General features: G+C 44.0%; 1 non-coding gene across 1 annotated transcript; it reads right to left on the bottom strand.

Annotated features, from left to right (window-relative positions):
• Positions 1 to 957: 957 nt before the first annotated feature.
• Positions 958 to 1029, bottom strand: trnac-gca (transfer RNA cysteine (anticodon GCA)). Its single transcript has one exon. It is a non-coding gene; the product is annotated as a tRNA-Cys (tRNA).
• Positions 1030 to 22120: the final 21091 nt, after the last annotated feature.

Here is a 22120-nt window from a genome sequence, read left to right as displayed (position 1 = left end):
TTGTTGCTAGATTCAAAGTCAGAGTTGAGTTCACTGTCAGATGCACAAGTACATGTCTGCACAGGTGCAATGAAAACCCTACAGCAGCAGCATCATCACAGGCACACAGAATCATATAAACAACATTCATAAGAAAAACTGAAAATGATTGTAAATACAAAAATAAAAAACATATTTAGAACACCAAAAGACAAGGAGTGGAGCCAGAAGGAGGTGAGGGGCAGATCATGAGGCCAGGTCAGAAGGGAAGGACTGGAAGGTTATCCAAAATAGGGAATGGTAGAAGAAAGAAGGGGGAGGTGTTAAAAAGGGTGGAAGGGGGAATAATTACTGGAAGATAGAGAAATCGAAGTTCATACTATCAGGTTGGTGGCTACCCAGATGGATTATGAGGTGTTGCTCCTCCAACTAAACTGGTTGCTGAGCCACTCCGGAAGTTTGCTGAGTTATGAGTCTTTTTTGGTCCGACTGAGGAAGGATACCAAATTTTCTTCCATGTGGGATATTAGTGAAGTAGGTGCCTTTTTACTGATTATGATCATTATTATACTATGATAGATTTTAAATTTAGAACATAGAACAGTAAAAGGCCTTTCAGTCCATAATGTTGTGCCAAACTTATTAAGCTAATGAACCTAGTCCCTTCTGTCTAAACAAGGTCTAAATCCCTGCATTCTCTGCTTACTCACGTGTCTACCTAACAGCCTCAGAAATGCCCCCACTACCACCCTTTTATTTGATTAACAAAATTGAAATTCTCCCTCTGTCATATAGGGATTTGAAAGTGTCAGTCCTCCACTTCAATGTAGTGGTTAAAAAAATGGCTAAGCCCTGACTGATAGCCATTCTTAAGTCATAAGACGTATAAGTAGAACTATACCACTCAGCCAATCAAGTCTACTCCACCATTCCTTCACGGCTGATTTATTATCCCTCTCAACCTCATAACAAGTTGATAGGGGGCACCCGGATTTGAACCAGGGACCTCTTGATCTGCAGTCAAATGCTCTACCACTGAGCTATACCCCCATATCTCAACCCAGCAAACTGTAATCACAATTAGGGAAAAAACACAGAAAACACTTAAATACAAGGGATTTGTGGGGGATGCTAGCAATCCAGAGTACGTTCCATCACCAGCCTTTCTCTGCCCACATCACAACACCAGCACAGGGTTTGACAGAGGTATGGTTGCACCACAATCTTACACCACTCAGTGCTCCTATAACAAATCAGAAAACCTTCCCCGGCAATTGAATAACTCTTGAGACAATGCTTGTTCAGGTAAATCAAATTAAAAGAAGCGAGTGACATGGTTATTTAATTTGTGTTTTTTTTCAATTTAAACAATACACAGTGGTAACAAGAGGCAAATCTTTGATACCAACAGCTTGTTGAGATGAATAAGAAACATTAACTCTTTCAGTCTCAGCTGCTGAGTACTTCAAGCAGTTTTGGAGAATGTGCAAAGAAGTAGCAGATGGAATACAGAGTAGGGAAGTGTATGGTCATACACTTTGGTAGCAGGAATAAAGGCATAGACCATTTTCTAAGTGGGTAGCAAATTCAGAAATACAAACTGACTCGTGCAGGATTTTTTTCACGTAAAGAGTATCTGGAATGAGGTGGTGGAGGCAAAAATAGTAACAATATTTAAGAAGTATTGAGAAGGCACAGAGGAATATGGAATTAATGCAGGCAAGTGGGATTAGTATAGACAGCCATGATAGTCAGCAAAGAAGATCCTGTTTTTATTTTATGCTGCACAACTCTATGACTTTAAAACCACCAAATAGACATTGTATGATCAACATGTTATTCATATTTTTGTGTGGGGTGCCTTCTCTGTAATTATACAATCATCCTTTGTCCAGTCTTTTTTCAGTTTGACTATAAGTTGTACAATTTCTTTCCTCTTATTATGAGTCATCAATGGACCAATAGCTTTTTGGTAGAATTTCAAGGTTTTACTGATATTCCAAGTGGATATGAATAGTGCTCTTGTAGGACAACATAGAATCTGTTTAAATACACCAGCTAATTTAGTAAATGATATATGTAGCAAGCATTTTATTCTGAAAAATGCAAAGCTTACTTTTTTATCATGAACCTTTAATAATGCTAGCCCTTCGAAAATAGGAACAACTGCAAGTCCAAAATATCCACAATAAACAAATTCCTTCCAATTACTTTAATAGATTTCAAAGAAACTAGTCGAGACTGTTACAATGGAATAATCACCTTCTATTAGCTTCTGATAAAAGGCTTGCAACCGGAACCGATCTGCTAGATGTCTCCAGCATTTTCTATTTGTACCTTACATTTGATTAAACTATTTTTTGTTGTACAAAAACATATAATTTTAAGAGTAGAAAAAGATGCACATTGATTTACTGCAATGAAAATCCAATGACTTGCCATTAATGTTCTGGCAAAAGAATAAAGGATCATTGCTTCTCTTTCCATTTTATTTGGGTATTTCGAAAGAGCACGGCTTGAAATAGTCTGATAGTCAATAAAATGAAATTAAGCATTCTTCAGGAAAGCACCATGTATTTGCAATAGTGTCATAATATTTTATATTTCAGTTATCCATTCATAGTATTTATCAATGAGAGAAAGGAATTCTGAGAGGAGGCAGAACAGTTTCTAAAAAAGGAAGGGTCAAGAATTGGAAAGTAGTCAGCAGAATATAAAAAGGATTCAGATCAGATTTACTATTTTTGTTAATTTATTTATCTGAAGTAACTGCTAAGAAGACTTAAAAACATCTTCCAAACTCTATTGCCCAGACACTACCCTATTTACAGGATCAAAGTTCCAAGTAAATTTATTATCAAAGTACATATATGTCACCATATACAACCCTAAGATTCATTTTCTGGTGGGCATACTCAATAAATCCAAGAAACACAATAAAATCAATGAAAGATCATACCCAACAGAACAGGCAAAAGACATCAAACTGTACAAATATACACCACTAAACTGAAATGAGAGCACAACCAAGAAAAATGAAGATATTATCACTACAGAAGGAAAAAGGTAAACAATGGAAGAGCATACCCTCCATAGAAGACATCCCCATGATCTGAGCAGACTAGGTGTTGCCAAGGAAGCATCGACCGCCTGGCTCAGAGTTGGAGACCTCTTCCCAGAAACAGAGGAACATGAACAGGGTAGACATTGTCCCAATAGTAATATCAATGACTGGTATCATCCCAAAGTCACTACACATAGCATTAAACAATTAGGCCTACACAGCAATATCTATGTAAATCTATTCCCGTACCTCAGGTTTTACTAGCTTGAGCTGAGAATAAGTAATAATAATAATAAATCAGCAATAGATATCGAGAATATGAAATGAAGAGTCCTTGAAAGTGAGCCCATAGGTTATGGGAACAGTTCAGTGATGGGGCAAATGAGGTTGAGTGAAGTTATCCCCTCTGGTTCAAGAGCCAGGTGTTTGAAGGGTAATAACTGTTCCTGAACCCGGTGGTGTGAGTCCTGAGGCTCCTGTCCCTTCTTCTCAGTGGCAGCATGATGATGAACTGATCTGTACCCATTACAATTTGTAGGCTTTTCCGTTCAAGGACACCAGTGTTTCCATACCAGGCTGTGATGCATCCAGCTAATATACTCTCCCCAACACATCTATAGAAGTTTGGTAAAGTTTTAGATGATATGCCAATTCTTCGCAAACTTCTAAGAAAGTGGAAGCACTGCTGTGTTTTCTTCATAATTGCACTTATGTTCTGGACCCAGGACAGATCCTCTAAAATGACAACACTGAGGAGTTTAAAGTTGCTGACCCTCTCCACCTCTGATCCCCTGTTGAGGACTGGCTCATGGACCTTCAGTTTCCTCCTTTTGAAGTCAATAATCAGCTCCTTGGTCTTGCTGACATTGAATGAGAAGTTGTTGTTGTGGCATTACTCAACCAGATTTTCAATCTCCCTCCTATATCCTGATTTATCATCACCTTTGATTCAGCCAATGACAGTGGTATCATCAGCAAACTTGTATATGGCATTGGAGCTGTGCTTACCCACAGTCATAACTGTAAAGCAAGTAGAGCAGGGGGCTAAGCACACATCCTTGCGGTGCACCTGTGCTGATGGAGATTGTGGCAGAGATGCTTTTGCCAGTTTGAACTGACTGGGGTCTGCAAGTGAGGAAATCAAGGATCCAGTTGCACAAGGAGGTATTGAGGCCAAGGTCTTGAAGCTTATTGATTATTTTGAGAGGATGATAGTATTGAATGCTGAGCTGTAGTGAATGAAGAGCACCCTGATGTATGCACCTTCACTGCTCAGATGTTCTAGGTTTGAGTGAAGAGCCAATGAAATGGCATCTGCTGTTGACCCATTGTGATGGTAGGCAAATTGGAGCAGATCAAAGTTGCTTCTCGGGCAGGAGTTGATATGTTTCATCACTGATTTCTCAAAGCAGTTTATCATAGTGGACGTAAGTGCCACTGGATGACAGTCATTGTAGCAGGTTATCACGTTCTTCCTAGGCCCTGGTATAATTGAAGCAAATAGGTACCTCAGACTACCGAAGCAAGAGGTTAAAGATATTGGTGAACACTCCAGCCAGTTGATCAGCACAGGTCGTTCATGTACCCCATCTGGACCAGATGTTTTCCATGTGTTGACCCTCCTGAAGGATGTTCTCACGTTGGCTTCAGTCACTGAAATCACAGGTTCATCAGGGGCCGTGGGAGTTTGTGAAGGTGCCTCCATTTTCTGATGGCCAAAGCAAGCATAAAAGACATTGAGTTCATCTGGGAACAAAACTTTGTTGTCAGCTATATCGCTTAGTTTCACTTTGAAGAAGCTGAAAGCATTCAAGCCCTGCCACAGGCCAAGCATCCTTCAATGATTCAAGATTAGTCAGGAATTGCCACTTTGCATGCGAGATGTCTTTCTGGAGATCATACCCGGATCTTTTGTATTTTACTTGGTCGCCACACCTGAATGCCACTTATTTGCCCTCAGCAGGCTGTGGATCTCATGGTGCATCCAGGGCTTCTGCTTAGGAAGACCTTGCATGATTTTGTGGGTACGCATCCGTCTACAATTGTTTTTATAAAGTCCATGACAACCATGCTGCATTTGATAATGTCAACTGATGAGCCCTTGGACACGGCCCAGTCCACCAACTCGAAGCAATCCCTTATCCACTCCTTTGCCTCCCACGACCACCTCTTTGTTGTCCTTATCTCTGGAGCCTTGCTCCTTAGCCTCTGCCTGTATGCAGGTAGGAGAAGGGCAGCCTCTCGAAATGCGGTCTAGGCATAGAACGGTAGGTATTCCTGATCATAGTCTAGCAGTAGTTAAGTGTGTTGGGACCCCTGGTGTTGTAGGTGATATGTTGAGGGCAGAGATCTCTTCAAGCAAGCCTGATTGAAGTCCCCAACAATGATTTGGAAGGTGCTGTGGCGTGGGACCTAAGAATCCTGTACCTCCTTCCCAATGAGAAGAGAGCATGGCCTGGATGGTGGGTTTCCTTGATGATGGATGCTGCTTTCCTATGACAGAGCTCCATGTTGATGTGCTCAATGGTGGGAAGGGCATTCCTGTGATGGACTGGGCTGTATCCATAATTTTTTGTAGGTTTTTCCACTGTGCACCAATAGCAGTTTGTCAAAATTTTAAATGAAATGCCAAATCTATGTAAAATTCTAAGAATGTGGAGGTGCTGCCGTGCTTTCTTTGCTAAGGCCATTGTTTATTGGTCCTTGGGGGGGGGGGGGGTTCCTGTATACACTGTCTCTGCTGACACCTCTACTTTGACTGTTCTACTGGTTTGGAAAATTTTTAGACATAAGAAAGTGTTGGTGCCTATTTTCAGGCACCTGCCCAGAGCAAGGACTTTTAAATAGCCTCCACTGAAGCAGCCTTAACCACTTGTAGAAGCAGCCACAACCACTAGTGAAACAACAACAGCAGATAAAAATACATAGAGGCAATGTGGTTAATCGGCTGCCTTTTGAGAAATAAGGATTGCAGTGACACTTCAACAGTATCATTTCAACAATGTCCACCAACTAAATTTGCTGGGTATGGGGTACCTGTGAGCTTCAGCTTTTTTTTGGTTCAAGTGAAAGTCTGAGTTATCGTGACAGATGCAGGAGTGGAACCCAGTATGGTCTTCTGCTGCCTTAGCCCATCCACCTCAAGGCTCGACATGCTGTGCATTCAGAGATGCTCTTTTGCACATCACTGTTGCAACACGTGGTTATTTGAGTTATTGTTGCCTTCCTGTCGGCTTGAACCAGTCTGGCCATTCTCCTCTGACCTTTTTGCCTACAGAACTGGGTGTACTTGTTTTCACATCATTTTCTGTAAATGCCAGAGACTGTTGTGCGCGAAAATCCCAGGAGATCAGCAGTTTCTAAGAAACTCAAACCATACCATCTGGTACAAACAATCATTCCACAGTCAAAGTCGTTCAAATCACATTTCTTCCCCATTCTGATGTTTGGTCTGAACAACAACTGAATCTTTTGGCCATGTCTGCATGCTTTTACGCATTGAGTTGCTTCCATATGATTGGCTGGTTAGAAATCTGCATTAATGAGCAGTTGTACAGGTGTACTCAATAAAGTGACCACTGAGTGTGTATCAGAGTAATCTCTGCGGACTGTGAAGGCTGGAGCAGTGGTGAATTCCAACTGGCAGCCCCTGCAGAAGGGTTAAGGGAGATAAAACTCTCCATCCCGTTCCTCAGAAGTATGCCCATAAATTTTCAACTATCAGTTGTACAGGAATTTCCTGCACCAGGACATTAACATAGCCTCAACTACAAACCAACAAAGCAAAAGAGGAAGTAAAACAGAGAATGCAGCACTCTGTCTGCATGGTGTTTATTTTTAATCAGACTATATATTGATGACACTGTGTTAGCCAATGGGGAGGAGAGGGGGCAGTGTATGTCTCATTGGAAAGAGTCCACTATATGACAAATACAGATTTAGATTTAGATTCAGATTCAGATTTATTTATCACACGTACATCAAAACGCAGTGGAATGTGTCACTGGATTTGCATTACACAACCAACACACCCAAGGATGTGTTGAGGGCAGCCCACAAGTGTCACCACACATTCTGGCCACACATTTCAGCAGAAACATTGTCCTTGGAAAGATAGTGAAGAGTTGCCTTCTTTAAAAGCTGAAGTTCTTCAGTGCTATTGAGTAGGGAGTTGCAAGACTTACGTTCAACCTGAATGAAGAAACAGCAACATATTTCCAAATCAGCAAGCCTTGACCTTCATGATGGTGAAGTTTGTGGGTTTAGAAAGTCTTGTTAATTTGTAGGTGCCAGTCACAGCTTATCAGTGATGGAACTTAGATCATAGAACACTGCAGCACAGTACAGGCCCCTCAGCCTGCAATATTGTGCCGACTTTTTAACCTGTTTGAAGATCGATCTAACCCTTTCCTCCGACATAGCCCTCCACTTTTCTATCATGCATACGCCGTGAATGTTTAGGATGTAGAGATGGGTGTCAATCAAGTGAACTGTTTTGTGCTTGATATCGTTGAGCTTTGAGATATATCCTCTCAAATATTCTAAACATTACAATCCTAACTTGTCCTTGTTTTTGATTGGTAGCCTTTACAGGATATGGGCAGCCATGAGATGAATGATGCGATCAAATGTCCTTCATGGTTTGATAATCCACTGGCACTTGCTGCCTGTGCTCATGTTCTAAGGATGGGCACCTGGTGAGGGAACAGAGAGATAAAGACTGAAGGAAGTTGACTTCAGTGAAGATAAATAGGTGTTTCCCTGGTTGGCAGTCAGTGGTGAGCAAAGTATTGCAGGGGGTCAGTGCTGGACCCACAACTTTTCATGATGTACATTAACGATTTGGAAGAGGGAACTGAACGTACCATATCTAAGTTTGCTGATGACACCAAATTGAGTGGTAAAGCAAATTGTGCAGTGGATGCAGAGAGTCTGTAGAGAGATATAGATAGGTTAAGTGAGTGGGCAATGGCTGGAAGATGGAGTACAATGTTGGTAAATGTGAGGTCATCCACTTTGGAGGGAAAAATAGAAAATCAGATTATTATTTAAAAGGTGAAAGATTGCAGAATGCTGTTACGCAGAGGAGCCTGGGAGTGTTTGTGCATGAATCACAAAAGGTTGGTTTACAGGTGCAACAGTTTATCAAGAGAAAAATGGAATGTTGGCCTTTAATTCTTGAGGGACTGAATTTAAGAGCAGGGAGGTTATGTTGCAACTGGACAGGGTACTGGTGAATCCTCAGCTGGAGTACTAAGTGCAGTTCTGGTCTCCTTACTTGAGGAAAGATTGGTTTTGTAGGCAATGCAGAGGAGGTTCACTAGATTGATACTGGAGATGAAGGGATTAGCCCACGAGTAGAAATTGAGTTGCCTGGGACTATTCTTGCCGGAGTGTATAAGAATGAGAGGGGGTCTTCCGGAAACATTTAAAATTATGAAAGGGATAGATAAGATAGAGGCAGGAAAGTTGTTTCCATTGGTAATTGAAGGGACATAGCTTCAAGTTTTAGATAAATAGATTTAGGCTGGAGATGAGGATAAACTGCTTTTTCTAGAGAGCAATGGATCTGTGGAAGTCTCTGCCCAGGGGAGCAATAGAGGCTATTTCATTAAATATATTTAAGGCACAGTTAAGTAGATCTTTGCAGAGCAATGTAATTAAGGGCTGTGGGGAAAAAATGATAGATGGAGCTGAGTCCATGGCCAGATCAGCCATCTTGTTATTGAATGGCAGCACAGGCTCTATGGGCCTGATGACCTACTCCAGCTCCTATTTCTTATGTTCTTATAAGAACACGAGGTGAGGCGAGCTGAATTGATAAACTGGTAAACTAGTAAATTAGTTTATCATTATCACATGTACCAAGGTACAGTGAAAAACTTTGCATGCCATTGATACAGAACCACTTCATCACATCAGTGCACTGATGTCGTACAAGGACAAACAATAACCGAATGCAAAATAAAGTGCTACAATTACAGAGAAAGTGCAATGCAGGCTGACAATAGAATGTGAGGCCTTGCCAAGTAGAATATGAGTCTGGGATATGGTAGTATTGTGATTACTTTACTGGGCTATATTCCTGATGTCTACAATAATGACCCAGAACCACAAATACAAATTCTGCTACAGGACCTGCTCTTTAGATAACATAACTGGTCATTCAGTTCAAGGGCACTAAGCATGGCGATAAACACTGGGCAAGACAGTGGTGCCGACATTCATAAAATTGATAGTTAAAGATTGCTTCGTTCAAGAGGACCAACGTTGACAATGATGCCAATTGGCTGATGGTAGTAGCAGCTAGATTTATAGAACTGAACCACCAGTCTACTCCTTTAGGTTAAATTGTAGGAGTACATTAAGGCTTTTGGGTTCAAACTAGTAACTGATAAACTTAAGACTGATACATTTTGACTTCTGGCCAAGACGGCACCAAGCTGTGATGTTTGTCGAGGTCATGGCTTAGTCATTATTTAGGTTTGTAGGGATGAATTTGGGAACAGTGAGAGCTATTAAGGGGTCAGGTTAGTGTTTAGGGTCAGACGTGTGGGGGAGTCTAGGTCTCCACTCCATGCTCCGCAGTCGAAGGCCAGCGATTGCCATGGACAGATGTTGGGCCAGCAAGTGTTGTGGACGAAGACCTGTGAGGACAAGGGCTGGTAACCCCCCACCCCACCCCCAGGTTGGCAAGTTTCTCCCAGGTTGGTGGGTCCCGGGGCAGGAGGCATGATGGACCGGTGACCCCCTACGTTGGCAAGTCTGGAGTTCAAAGTCTCATCATCGGCAAGTCCTGGGGTCAATACCAAAGATTGAAAGTCAAAGACCAAAGTCAATATCCAGAAGTTGAGGTCCGATGGCTGGATCCCTGGGTCTGCAAGTCTACTGGGAGGTCCGATGTCTGCGAGTCCACAAGTCCGCTGGAGGTCCAGAGGCGGACCTGTCTTGGCACTGGAAGCCTGTCTGTCTTTGTGAGTGGGAGGGAGAAAAGTGGCTTGTTTTATTGTGTTGTTTGGTTTTGTTTCTGTTGTGTTGCTGCTTATGTTGTTCTGCTGAAAATTGTGGGCATGCTGTGTTGGCACCAGAATGTGTGGGGACACTCGCAGACTGCCCCCATCACATCCTTTGTTTGTGCTGGTTATTAACACGTACAATGTATTTCACTCTGTATAGTAAATAGACAAACCAGAATCTGATATTCTTTATTCACTCTAATTCAGCACTGAGAATAAACTTTTAGATAAAGGTCTAAGAAGTGTAAAGGTTAGCTTCATTTGTCACATTTTGTCATAATAAAGCTATTAAGAAACAATCTAGCAAAATTGGATTTCTCTGTGCAATGCTTACAGCAGTCACTTCTGAGTGAGCAGGGTATGGTTCCTCAAACCAGTTCAGGATTTGAGCAAAAGAACGTGTACACTTCTGCCCAGTACTGAGGAACAGCCAAGCTGCCTGCAAGATAATATGTTAAACCAAGGCTCCATCTACAGGTCCTCCTCAGGTTACAGACACCCATTTTATGGACACACGAGGATTTGGGAGACGGGCGGGATGGATTTGCTGGCTGCTGTGGGCATCTTCTGCTAGCCGGGAACAGGACATTTCCATACACCTTTCTCTCCCCTCCCCTCCCTGTCCTGAGACAGAACAACTGGGAGCCTGGGTCGAGCCAAGGAAAGCTGGGAGCGCTGAACAGGCTCATTGACAAACTCAGTCACTGAGTCAGTGAAGCTAGCTGGCGGTTGCACTTTCCACGCCTGCTCGCGGTGTTGTCACAGCTGCTTCTGTTCACTTCTGACTTATGAACGGTTCAGGTTACAAACGGCTGTCAAGAACATGAACCCTGTCGTAACCTGGGGACTTGCTATGCTTCCTCAGCTGCATTAACAGCACTATTTTGAAGTTGTCAGCATAAACTTAATGGGCCCAATGGCTCCCATGTTATAGGAAATCAAGTATGGAAATTCACCCTAGTGTCTAAGCCAATATCTATCCTTCAGCTAACACCAACATAGGCTATGTTATTTGTGAGAGCATGTTATCTCCAGTATTTTTGGTGTTTCAAGACCATTACAGCTTCAGTAGTACTTAATTGGTGATAAAGCCTGAAGAAATAGTAAAGAATAGCCCTCTCAGTAAGACAGAATGTTGAAATGCTATCTATCAGGAGTCCCACAGAGTGAAGGCAGCTCCTGGGTTCCTGATTACTAACCAGTGCAGCCTCTGTTAACATGCTAAAGTTGAGGAAGTATGGGATCCTGCTGGCATTTATATCCCCTTGAGGTTTATTTTGCCTTTGACTGTATGCATGTTCGTTGTGACCTTATCAAAAACTGGACCAACAATATGGGGATGAATAATATGGATCCTCAATCTGGAGGCACGCCTTAGGAAGCGGGGAAGAGATGATCACATGTACATGGGAAGCATACAGTGAACTGCGCCATTTGCGTTAGCAACCAACACATCTAAGGGTGTGCTGGGGGCAGCCCGCAAGAATCGCCACACCTTCCAGCGTCAACATAGTATGCCCACAGTGCTCAGCAGAGCAACACAGAGCACGACAAGCAGCAAAGCAACACATCAGAACAAGCGCCTTCCCTCCCTCCCACCTACCCACCCAGATGGATGGTCCTCCAACTCCAGGACAGACCTCCAGCCTCCTGTCTCCAGGCTTCAGTCATTGGGCTTCATCTTCCAGCCTTCCAATCGACATCCAGGCTTCGACCTTTGGTGTCGAGCCATGGACTAGCCACTGATGGGACCCAGAACTCTGGGCTCGCCGATGGACAGGCCCCGTGCCTCCTATTGCAAGTTGCTGACGGATTTTGTAAGTACCTATTACCACAACAATATCTGATAGACTGATTGAATTGAATTGAATGACCTTTATCGTCATTATACATAGGTACAATGAAACTGTGTTTGGCTTCCTCTCAGGCAATTAAATAAAGTGGTAGATAAAAACAAGACAGTAATAGAAAAACAGTATTAAATAGACAAGTAGCAGAAATTAAGCTGCAGCAACACCAGGATATCACAGTAATGCACAAAGTGCCGTTAGTGCAAGTATTTGAGTCCATGTGTGTGCTCACAGTTTCAGTCATTGTTCTGTGGGAGTGGTGTGATGGAGGCCACAGCTCTGGGATAGAAGCTGTTCCTCAGTCTATTTGTTCTGGCTTTTAGTGTCCTGAACCTTTTGCTGCATGGCAGTGGGTCAAACAGGGAGTGGCCGGGGTGTGTGGTGTCTCTGGTTATGCTGATTGCTTTCCTCCTGAGTCTGCTAGAATAGATGGTGTCCAGTCCTGGGAGCTCCATCCTGACAATTCGCTGGAACTCATTATTCCTGATAGAAATGAGTTTCAGTGGAAACTAAAAAGATTATTGCAAGATAGACCTACACAGTGGCAGTGGAGAGGATGTGATAGAGGAATGATGGGCACAGCCTTAGAATACAAGAATGCCCCTTCAGACTCAGACAAGGAGGAATTTCTTTAGCCAGAAGATGGTGAATCTGTGGAATTCATTGCCACAGATGATGTGGAGGCTAAGTCACTGGGTGTATTTAAAACAGAAATGTATAGGTTGTTAATTAGTAATGGCATCAAAGGTTATAGGGAGAGGGCAGGAGAACAGAGTTGAGAGAGATAATAAATCAGCCACGGTCAAATGGTAGAGACAACTCAATGGGCTGAATGGCCTAAATCTGCTCATGTGTTTTATGGTCTTATGGTCTTGATAACGTATATCCAATAGGGTGATGAGAATAAATTGCAGTGGAAATTAAAGAGTCACATCTTTTTGTCTCATAAACACAAGACTGAAGGGTAGGTATACATCACCTGTACTAGCGAGTCAAGATGAGCACATGGACAAAGAGTAGGAGAGCAGTAGAAATGACGGGTGAAGAGAGGAAGAAAACGTTTTCAAAGTAGGAGTCGGACTCCATCATTCCAGATGAAGGATCCCAACCAAAACATCGACTATCCATTTCCCTCCACAAATGCCACCTGACCCACTGAGTTTTTCAGATTTACTGTATTATGTTGCTCCAGATTCCAGCATCTGCAGTCGCTTTGTAGAATAGAGATGCTCTGGCACCCACTGGGCCCAAGGGTCCGCCTCTGTCAAGAAATATGGAAATATACAAGTTCTGACTAAAACAAGCCCAACATCACAGCTTGGTCTGGCAACTGCTCTGCATGTGACCACAAGAAAGTGCAGAGTTGTGGATACATCTCAGCACATCACGGAAACCAGCCTCCCCCCTCTGGACTCTGTACATACCGCTGCCTCAATAAAGTAGCCAGCATAATCAAAGACCTTACCCACCCCAGACATTCCCTCTTCTCCCTCTCCCATTGGGCAGAAGATACAAAAGCCTGAAAGCACACAGCACCAGGCTCAAGGACAGCTACCGTCCCTCCGTTATCAGACCCCTTAATGAACCTCTTGTATAATAAACTGGACCTTTGGCCTCACAATCTACCTTGTTGTGATCTTGCACTCCATTGCTTACCTTGCTTGCACTCTTTCGGTAGGTTTTACAATTTATTCAGCATTGATATGCAGAGCAAAGAATTAGCAAGGCTTTTCTCTTTGGAGCGAAGGAGGATGAGAAGTGACTTGATAGAGGTGTGTGTATAAGATGAAAAGAGTCATAACTAGAATGGACAGCCAGCACCTTTCTCCCCAGGGGAATATATGACTATTACAAAAGGGCATAATTTTAAGGTGATTGGAGGAAAGTACAGGGGGTATGTCAGAGATAGCTTTTCTATACAGAGACAAGTGGATAGAACACCCCGCCGGGGGTTGGTAAGGGCAGATACATTAGGGACAATTAAGAGTCTCTTAGATCGGCACATGGATGCGGGAGGAAGGGTTAGATTGATCTTGGAGCAGGCTAAAAGGTCGGCACAACATATTGGACCAAAAGGCCTGTCCTGTGTTATACTGTACAATGTTCTATGAACTCAGCAGGTCCGCAGCATCTGTGGAGGGAATTTAAACACTGACCGTTCGGGCCAAGACCCTTCATCAAGACCATCTAAATGAGCTGTGGGCGTTCAAGGTTGTAGATTCAGCCAGCCCCATCACAGGCACAAGCCTTCCCACCATCGAGGGCATCTTCAAGAAGGCGGTGTCCGTGATTAGCAAACCTTACCATCTGGGACATGCCCTCTTCTCGCTGCTATCTTCAGAGAGGAGGTAGAGCAGCCCGAACACCTACACTCAGCACTCAGGAACAGCTTCTTCCCCCTCCACCATCAGATTTCTAAATGGTCCATGAACCCACAAACACTATCTCAGTATTCCTCCTGAAACACTGGAACATCAAAATATACAGTGAAGTGTGTCTGTTGTCAACAGTCCGAGGATGTGCTGGGGGGGCAGCCCGCAAGGTGTCGCCATGCTTCTGGCGCCAATGTAGCATGACCACAACTTACTGAACCTAGCCCATATGACTTTGGAATGTAGGAGGAAACCGGAGCACCCAGAGGAAACCCACGCAGTTATTCGGAGAATGTGCAAACTCCTTACAGACAGCAGTGGGAATCAAACCCCGATCGCCAATCGCTGGCGCTGTATCTCACACACCAAAGATCAAGTGCACCTTCCAAACAGTCAGTTAAAACTGGAATTACTGGTAACCAGACTAGGCAGGAGATCTCGGTTGAGGAGCCTGGGGGCCTGTGGGGGTTGATGGAGTTAACATCGCTAGGATCTGGGGAGGGTCGGGTTTACTTTAAGAAAATCAAACAGAACCAAGCCAAGTTAATGTCTTGCCAGACAGGCCTTGTTTACAGCTTGTTAACACCTCTCTAAGATGGTAATTAACTAATTTCACAGTTCAAACTACACTGTCTGACTGCATGGAGCTGAACATTAGTTTGTGTGTGTGTGTGTGGAGTGGGGAAGGAAGAAAGGAGGAGTGGGTTGTGGTGGGGGGCACGATTGCAGGAATGTGGGAAGGGACAAATACAAACTGATTTAATTATGCAAAGGGTTTCAAAAGCAAACACTTGTTTCTGAGGGTAAAGGAACAAGAAGAGGCCTCAACTTTTTAAAAATTTTCAGCCTTTTCAGCTGAACAACTTTAGACCATAAAACCACAAGACACAGGAGAAGAATTAGGCAATTCGTCCCATCAAATCTGCTCCACTATTCCACCACGGCTGATTTATTATCCCTCTTCACCCCATTATTCTGCCTTCTCCTCATAACCTCTGACACCATTACTAATCAAGAACCTATCAACCTCTGCTTTAAATATACCCAATGACTTGGCCTCCACAGCCATCTGTGGCAATGAATTCCACAGATTCACCACACTCTGGCTAAAGAAATTCCTCCTCATCTCTGATCGAAAGGGATGTCCCTGTATTCTGAGGCTGTGCCCTTTGGTCCAAGACTCAACTACTATAGGAAACATCCTCTCCACATCCACTCTTCCTAGGCCTATCGATATTCCATAGGTTTCAATGAGATCCCCCCGCCTCATTCTTCTAAACTCCAGTGAGTACAGGTCAAGACCCATCAGGCACTTTCATTCCCGGCTGTGGCAGGCCGAACAGAGAGGGACAAACCTTCGTCTTCTGCTCAGTGTCAGGTTAGCTGACTGTTGCTGGTGGTTTGGTAGTAGGGACAGTTCCAAATGCCATGAACATTCAACTACGAAGAGAGCGGGGAAGTGGGCTCCTCTCCGAACTTCTGTCCGCTGGGGGATCATCTGAAGGGCTTTTAGGTTGTAATACCACACCACTTTGTTCACTGCCACTTATTATCAAGAATTATAAGTGATACTGATGCTTGGTATCTGGTTAGATACTGATGTTAGACGATGACATTACAAGACCCTGACTGATACTTGGATGACATTCTGGCACCCATTGACCTGACCATATGATATCGGAGCAGATCTAGGCTATTCAGTCCATCAGATCTGTTCTGCCTTTCAATTATGGTTGACTTTTTTACAAGCCCATTTTCCAGCCATAACCCTTAGCCCCTTTACCAATCAATTTGAGCCTTAAATACACCCAATTACTTGGCCTCCACAGCCTGCTGTGGCAATAAGCTTCCACCCTCCTCATCTCAGCTCTAAAGGGATATCCCTTTACTTGGACATTGTGCCCTCAGATCTTAGACTCTCCTGTTAATGGAAACACCCTTCTCTGTCCACTGTGTCCCAGGTTTAAGACAGAGAGGTCTTGAGGTGGAGGAATCGAGGGGCAGGGGTTGTTGGTAGAAAAAGCTTTTAAAATCAATGAAATTCAGTAACTGGCAGATGGATTTTCTTTCTGCCAATCTGTGAAGTGCCTTGGGAGATGTCTTGCATTACAAATGCTATGTTAGTGCAATGTGCTGTTGGGATTCACGAAGAAAAGACTGGAGGGGAAACAGCTTTTAAATGTTAGACGATGACATTACAAGACCCTGAGAAGCCTCTGACCTTTCCCAGTTCCTGCACACCTAGAGTGGAAGCTGTAGAAATCTGCTTCAAGACTGAATTTGCTATTCTTTTGTTTCATGATGGCACCCCTGTGGAATGGAATGCATCAAGTCTTTTAATGATGCAAACTCGCTAACATCCTACCTAGTTCCCAGAGCCAGCTGATTGAGTGTTAATTGGGGACAGGATGAGACTGCTGTCACAGAGAACGGGCATTAGGCCTGTTGCAAACACAAATTAAAGCAAAACTTGTTCTATCTGGGCTCTTCCAGGCATTCTCCTGAAGGGAATGTTTCAAGTATCACCACTAATTGCATACAATTCTTTTCTAAATGCACCATTCATGCCCTTTCCAGCGACTTCGTCTGCGAGCTAATTTGATACCTGCTCCCCACACTCATCTAGCTAAGGTTCTAGACCTAAATTGGTGAACAGACTAACACATAAAATGGAGGAACGCAGTAGGTCAGGCAGCATCTATGGAGAGGAATAAAACCTCACCATCAAACCTGTAGACAAAAGGGGTTTAGTTACAGTCTGACGGACTGACCTCGACCTTGCTGAGGCCAGGCGGTAACTCTCAGACACCTCCTCTAACTTGCCCTCGGAAAGGATCCTACTCTGGACCATCAGGCCTCTATCTCCCTCACCATCAGCAACTTCAGCAACTCTGGAGATCTCTCATCCACTGACACCAGCCTCATAGTTCCCTTACCCCACACTGCTTCTTTCTACCTTCTACCGAATATCCACAAACCTGACTGCCCGAAATAAGTTCAAGTTTATTGTTATCTAACAGCACATATATACAACCAAATGAAACAACATTCTCCTGGACCACGGTGCACCCACAACACACTTACCACATAAGACAAAATATTACCACAAATAAGTTAATAAAATCTTATTCAAAATGCATGATTAGCATACAGCACAGGTAAACAGCAAACAGTGACAGCTCCCTGTCCTAGTGACGAGACCGTGGTGGTGGCAGGGTATTCATTAGTCTCACAGCCTGGGGGAAGAAGCTGTCACCCAGTCCGGCAGTCCTCGGCCTGATGCTCCTGTACCTCCTTCCTGAGAGTTTTATTCCTTTCCAGAGATGCTACCTGACCTGCTGAGTTCCTCCTGCATTTTGTATGTGTTAGTCTGGATTTCCAGTATCTGCAGAATCTCTTGTGTTGATAAACAGGCTGCAGCTATGTTCACATATCTGCTCCAAGTCACCATTCTACCTATTGTCCTCTTTGGCCAGTATACTGTCTATCACCCCTCCCTCAGTCCTGGTGCAGGGTTTTGACCAAAAGTATTAACAATTCCTCCCCCCCCCCCACACACACCATAGATGCTGCTCAACCCACTGAATTTCCCCAGCAGTTTGTGCATTGCTCCCAGTTCCACATCTGCAGTCTCTGGTGCCTCATCCATGGAAGGCACTCGGCTGCAAACACGGGGAGAGAGACCTTTGATACCATGCGGACCCACGACCCCACCAAGCGAGTAACTGACCTACCATAAACTGGCAAAGCGCAATGTCCTTATACCCAGCTGATGGAAGAGATGGGTTTTCTGCTAATCTGCACATGATAAGAGTTGGGACACCTGGGAAATATAATCTGACTGAGAGGTTCAAACTGCACTAAGGCTTTCACTAAGGCTCAACTTGAAAGTGAGCTCACAAGAGAGGATAAAGTCCTGGTGAAGGGTCTCATCCCCCTCCATAGACTTGCTGAGCTCCTCCAGCATTTTCTGTGTGTTGCTCATGAATGAGTTATAAGGGCCTGGGTCATCAGGGTCAGGCATCCATGTGAGTCTGGAAGTCAAGGCCCGAAGGTCAAACCCATAATCGTAGTCTGAAGTTGCAAGCCCGATGTCTGTGAGCTTGAGAATCTGGGGACAAGGACTGGATGCCTGGGGGTGACCTGTCCTTGGGTTAGAGCCCTGTCTGGGTGTGTGAGTGAGTGGGTGTGTGTGGGAGTGATGAGAAAGGGTCTTGTTTTACTTCTGGTGGCTTGTTGTGTTTTCGCTGTTTTTGTTGTTCTGTGGAAAATTGTGGGCCTGCTGTGTTGGCACCAGAATGTGTGGCAACACTTATGGGCTGCCCCCAGCACATCGTTGGGTGTGCTGATTGTTAATGCACAGGACGTGTTTCACTGTACAGGTGGTAAATATGAATCTGAATCTGACTGAACCTACAGCCTTAGCGTATGTGTTCAAAGTTTTACATTCAAAGTAAATTTTATTATCAAAGTACATAAATGTCATAGAACATAGACTAGTACAGCACAGCACAGTACAGGCCCTTCGGCCCACAATGTTGTGCTGACCCTCAAACCCTGCCTCCCATATAACCCCCCACCTTAAATTCCTCCATATACCTGTCTAGTAGTCTCTTAAATTTCACTAGTGTATCTGCCTCCACCACTGACTCAGGCAGTGCATTCCACGCACCAACCACTCTCTGAGTAAAAAACCTTCCTCTAATATCCCCCTTGAACTTCCCACCCCTTACCTTAAAGCCATGTCCCCTTGTATTGAGCAGTGGTGCCCTGGGGAAGAGGCGCTGGCTGTCCACTCTATCTATTCCTCTTAATATCTTGTATACCTCTATCATGTCTCCTCTCATCCTCCTTCTCTCCAGAGGGTAAAGCCCTAGCTCCTTTAATCTCTGATCATAATGCATACTCTCTAAACCAGGCAGCATCCTGGCAAATCTCCTCTGTACCTTTTCCAATGCTTCCACATCCTTCCTATAGTGAGGCGACCAGAACTGGACGCAGTACTCCGTGTGGCCTAAACAGAGTTTTATAGAGCTGCATCATTACCTCTCAACTCTTAAACTCTATCCCTCGACTTATGAAAGCGAGCTCTCCATAAGCTTTCTTAACTACCTTATCTACCTGTGAGGCAACTTTCAGGGATCTGTGGACATGTACCCCGAGATCCCTCTGCTCCTCCACACCAAGTATCCTGCCATTTACTTTGTACTCTGCCTTGGAGTTTGTCCTTCCAAAGTGTATCACCTCACACTTCTCCGGGGTGAACTCCATCTACCACTTCTCAGCCCACTTCTGCATCCTATCAATGTCTCTCTGCAATCTTCGACAATCCTCTACACTATCTACAACGCTGACTCTGTGAGTGAACTCAGCAAATCTTTAGAATAGTAACTATAACAGGATCAATGAAAGACGACAACAAATTGTGCAAATGCAAATATAAATAAATAGCAATAAATAGCAAGAACATGAGATAATATGATAAAGAGTCCTTAAAGTGAGATCATTGGTTGTAGGAACTTTTCAATGATGGGGGTAAGTGAGTGTAGTTATCCCCTTTGTTCAAGAACCTGATGGTTGTGGGTTAGTAGCTATTCCTGAACCTAGTGGTGTGAGTCCTGAGGCTCTTGTATCTGCTACCTGATGGCAGCAGTGAGAAGAGAGCATGGTCTGGGTGGTAGAGGTCTCTGATGATGGATGCTGCTTTCCAATGACAGCATTTCATGTAGATGTGCTCAATGGTTGGGAGGGTTTTACCCATGATGGACTGGGCTGAATCTACTACCTTTTGTAGGGTTTTCCAATCAAGGGCATTGGTGTTTCCATACCAGGTCATGATGCAGCCAGTCAATATACTCTCCACTACACATCTATAGAAGTTTGTCAAAGTGTGTATATATGTGTGCATGTGCATCCACATATGCAGGTGCATGCGTGTGTGCATGTGTGTGTGTGTGAGAGGGAGAAACTCAGTTCTTGACTTGAACAACTTTGGCTCCAGCCCACAGTAGCCTACATCTTTGTTACCACTCCCACTCCTGACGAACAAGAAGTCAAAGTGGCTATATTTCAACTAAAGTACAGAAATGCCTCAGGAGCAGAGAGCTTCCATGCTGAAATCCAAAAGCTCGTGGATAAATGTCATCATGGATTGGTTCATTGTCCATTTAGAAATCTGGTGGCAGAGGGTTTGAAGTTGTTACTAAAACGTTGGTTGTGAGGTTCCGATCCTTCTCCCCTGAGGGTAGTAATGAGGAGAGGGCATATCCTGGATGGTAAAAGTCCTTAATGATGGGTGCCGCCATCTTGAAGGTGTCCTTGATGGTGGGAGGGAGGGGGAGAGGCTAGTGCCCATGACGGAGCTGCCTGAGTTTACAACTCTCTGCAGCTTTTTCTGACCCCCTCCATTGGTGCTTCCTTACCAGACGGTGATGCAACTAATTAGAATGCTCTTCACGGTACATCTGTAGAAATTTGCTAGTGTGTATGTATATGCGTGTTTGTGAGACTGCCTATATTTGTTTCTGTGTGTGTACGTGTTTGTGCGACTGTATGTTTGTTTCTGTGTGTTTGTTTGTGATTGTGTGTGAGAGGGCGTGCAACTGCATGCACTTTCCTTCATTGTTCGTTATTTAAAAATAGTGTCAGGACATGCAGCCACTGGGTATGACTGAAAATTAATAACTTGAGGTATTCTCACACTGAATCATGTGAGATACCCCTGGGGAGCAGAGTGAAAATATGTCCCAGCGCAAGAGTCACGTGATCTGCGTCTTCCTGGTTTATATTTAGACAGTAATAAACTCCATTCTGTTCCTTGGCAGAGAGGCTGAGAGGAGCAGCTGCCGCGGATAGGGTTATCATGCCACATCTGAAATGCCTTGACAGTGCAGACTGTCGACTGCAGGGGGACGAGGCAGGATCGCACATTTAACACATGATAGTGGAGGCCAGATGGGATGGGAGGCAGATTCCTTTACACATCCTCTAGTGGCTTATTTTCAGAAAGAACAGTGAACCAGCCATAGAGCGTCTCATTCCCCTTACCGCTAACTTCCCCTCTTTCCCAAAATGAAAAACAACATCTCAATTACTTGTAAGAAATGTGAAAAGCAGAGCTAAGATTTTTATTTGACTTGGGGGTTGATAGCGCAGAATAAGGATGGTCACTTTAAAGTTTTGTTTACTTATTCAATGATTGAGATACAGCACAGAACAGGGCCTTCCGGCCCTTCAAGTCACTCCGCGCAACACTCCCCGAATGTAACGCTAACCTAATTTACTATGACCAATTAACCTGCCAACCGGTACATTTTTGGACTGTGTGAGGAAACCAGAGCACCCGGAGGAAACCCACGCGGTCACGGGGAGAACGTACAAACTGCTCACAGACAGCGGCAGGAATCGAACCCCAGGTCACTGGTACCGTAAAGCGTTGTGCTAACCATTACGCTACTGTGCCACCCAGCGTTTGCAGTCATGGGCCAGACATTGGGTGCTCCCTAGCCACAGTGAGTCTGTATTGGCTTCCGATGGGTCTGAGTTAGGATTAGTAATTTGTGGATATGTTATGTTGGTGCGGAAGCATGGCGACACTTATGGGCTGGCCCCGACCCAAGTGATGCAGTTCACAGTATGGTATGTTTCAATGCCCGTACAACATATAAAGCTGATCATTAAACTTAGAGTTTCCTGTGTGCATTGACTTCTATTTTCTTGATATTAATATCATTTTTCTGAGACCTGAAATCAGACTATTTCAATTTTTTCTAATAAGCTGTTTTTCCTATAGAAAAGTTACCAAATTCAACCAGTGTCATGGAAAGTTATTGGAGCAAG

The sequence above is a fragment of the Mobula birostris genome, chromosome X (genome assembly GCF_030028105.1).
Source record: "Mobula birostris isolate sMobBir1 chromosome X, sMobBir1.hap1, whole genome shotgun sequence".
NCBI classification, from domain to species: domain Eukaryota; kingdom Metazoa; phylum Chordata; class Chondrichthyes; order Myliobatiformes; family Myliobatidae; genus Mobula; species Mobula birostris.
The sequence above is the reverse complement of the archived record's forward strand: the minus strand, read 5'-3'. Positions and strand labels throughout refer to the sequence as shown.